This window comes from Neomonachus schauinslandi, chromosome 6, assembly GCF_002201575.2.
Source record: "Neomonachus schauinslandi chromosome 6, ASM220157v2, whole genome shotgun sequence".
NCBI classification, from domain to species: Eukaryota; Metazoa; Chordata; class Mammalia; order Carnivora; family Phocidae; genus Neomonachus; species Neomonachus schauinslandi.
In genome coordinates this window covers 30475609-30478687 of record NC_058408.1, presented here as the reverse complement: position 1 = coordinate 30478687, position 3079 = coordinate 30475609, and positions in this window count along the sequence as shown.

The window sequence follows — 3079 nt, the reverse complement described above, 5'->3', positions numbered from 1 at the left end:
TGTGTGTGTGTGTGTGTGTGTGTGTGTGTGTGTGTGTGTGTGTGTGTCTGCAGCTTACTAAACTTTGAATTCCACAAACATTGCTGGTCTCAAATTCATATCCCCAGTGCCCAGTTCTAGGTTTCAATAAATTTTGTGGAAATGGAAAAGAGTTATTGGGCACATGGGTGCAGGTTTAGAGAAAAATAAGGGGAAAAGGATATATGTAGGGAAGCCAGACACCAGACAATGCTAAAGTCTAAATCTTAACTGCTGTGAGAATTGGGCCCCTATTTTTAGGATTGCTTCAAAAAGTCAGGAGAACCATGGCTGTAGTTTTCAGGATTGTAGTTCCTATAAGCAAGCAGGGAGAGGACTCCATGAAAGATCAGAGTCCTTGCCCTTTTCTTGTCATCCCCTTAAAAACTAACTTCTCTTAGAAAACTGGGATCCTGCTTCTTGTGGATGGAACCAAACACAAATAGAGCAGGACCTTACTCTTTCCAACTTCTTGCTGTAATTATGTGCTTAGAACTTGAGATCCTTTACCTATCAGTTGCATTCCTCTATTCCATTGTTGATCTAGACTGAATTCAGAGATTACAATAATTCTTAGGCACACAGAGAGGTCTGGGCCCTTTTCTCAGCTTCAAAAATTGAATCATCAAGGTGAGTTATAGAAAGATGTGAGACTTAAGACAAAGGAGCAATCATATCATGGTAGATATGATAGAAATGACAAGCTGTTACAATTTCCCTTCTACAGGACACGCAGCTAGATTCCATTTCTCAGCCTCCCTTGTTGTAAGATGTGCCCATGCGACCAGGTCTCGTCAATAGAATGTGAGCCATGATTTATAACAAAACCCCTCCCAGTTTGATTTTGTCTGACACATTGATCTAAGGAAGGTATTGAAGATGGCAGAGTCACAAATGGAGGGTGAATGGGATGCAGGATGGTCACCAGGAGGAGAGTTGTAATCCCTTTTTGAGAGAGTTGTAAGTGAAAAATAAGCTTATATTATGTGAAGTTTCTGAAATTTGGGGGTATGTCTTTTACATCAGCTCCCATACCCTTAAGTAATAAAGTAGGTGTTCTTGGGTTAGGAAAGCTAAATACACAACTTACAACCTCACTGAGCTTTTAATATATTCTGGAAAGATAAGCATGACTATCTGGCAAGTTAACTAACAACTAAGGGGTATTAATATATAAAAATGAGCCCAATACAAGTTGTGTGGATAAATATCACTGTATGTTTAATTTCTTGGGGAGATAAAATATTAACTGCATTTTGAAAAATTGGTAGTACTTTTATAGTAAGAAAGAAGGAAAAGAAGTGTATTTGAGCATGTGGTACCGAGGAAAGCAACTAACAAGAAGGGACGTGTGGTTCAGAAGACTGTAAACAGACAAGGCTGGCTAAACTTTATAGTGTGTGCAAGATATTAAAGATGAGTATGGATATAAAGGTATATTAAGAACAGATTTCAGAGATGTTTTGATACAAAATAGGGGATTTGTAATTTATATGCAATAAAAACACATTTTTGGATAGGATTGAAATGCTGAAGGCAAAATTTTAGAAAAGGTAAGGCATGGGATAATTCGTATCTAGAATACCAGTGAGAAAAATATTGAAATACTTGTAATATTGGCAAGAAGTGCCTAAACTAAGATGGTGAAAATGAGAATAAAAATGCAGGACACTGGGGCACCTGGGTGACTCAGTCGGTTGAGCGTCTGATTCTTGATTTAGGCTCAGGTCATGATCTCAGGGTAATGAGATGGAACCCTGCATTGGGCTCCACACTCAGTGGGGAGTCTGCTTGAAATTCCCTCTATCTCCCTCTCCCTCTGCTTCTCCTTCCCACTCTCTCTCTCTTTCTCTCAAATAAATAAATGAAATCTTTTTTAAAAATGCAAGACACTTCCTCTTTTAGCTAAAGGGAGTAATTTGTATGAGGCTAAGCCTCCCACCATCAGCAACTACAAAACTTGAGAAGAAAAATGTGGGAAGCAACTGATTCAGGCATCAGACAAGGGACAGAAGAAGGCAGTGGTTCCTGTAAGAAGGGAAGCTTCTGCTCCAGGAGTGCCATGGCTCTCTGTCTAAAGATACTACATCAACTATGGCATAGTAAATGCCTGGAATCCAAGAATAATAAAGTAGTGTGGCTAAAAAAGCAGAGGCAGAAATCAGAGAATGGAGCTGCTGATGTGGATAGAATTTGTGGAAGAAAGCATAGGAGTTATGAGGGAGCTATCCAGAGGAAGGACCTAACGAGTCTGTATGGAAGTTCCTTGAAAAACATGACTTACCAACATTAATTTAAGAAGAAAGACAAAAATCTGAATAGCTCTCTGTCTATAGAAAAATAAAACTCATCATCAACCTTCCCACAAAAATAATTCCAGCCCCAGGTGATTTAATTAGTGAATTCTGTCAACATTAGAAAGGAAATAATACCAGACATAAAAATTCTTTTAGAAGCTAGAGAAGCAGGAAACTAATTGAGAAAAGAACATAAACCTGATGATAAAACATGAGAAAGATATTACAAGAAAAGAAAATTACAAACTAATATCCATCAAAAACATAGATTTTGCCAAGATCTCCAGCCAGATACTAGCAAAAATGAGTATGGCAACATAAAAAAAGGATAATACATAATAACCAAGTAGAATTTATCCAGGAATACTAGATTGGTTCAATATTTGAAAGTCAATAAAATTCACCAAAGTAACAGAATAAAGGGGAAAAAATCATATAAGTCAGTGAAAGAAGTAATGTTGATCAGTAGAGTCCATAAATGGACCTACATATAGAAGGTCAATTGATTTTTTAAATGGGCAGAAGACATGAACAGACATTTTTCCAAAGAAGACATCCAAATGGGCAAACTCGGCATCAGGGAAATCCAAATCAAAACCTCAATGAGATATCACCTCACACCAGTCAGAATGGCTAAAATTAACAAGTCAGGAAATGACAGATGTTGGCGGGGATGCGGAGAAAGGGGAACCCTCCTACACTGTTGGTGGGAATGCAAGCTGGTGCAACCACGCTGGAAAACAGTATGGAGGTTCCTCAAAAAG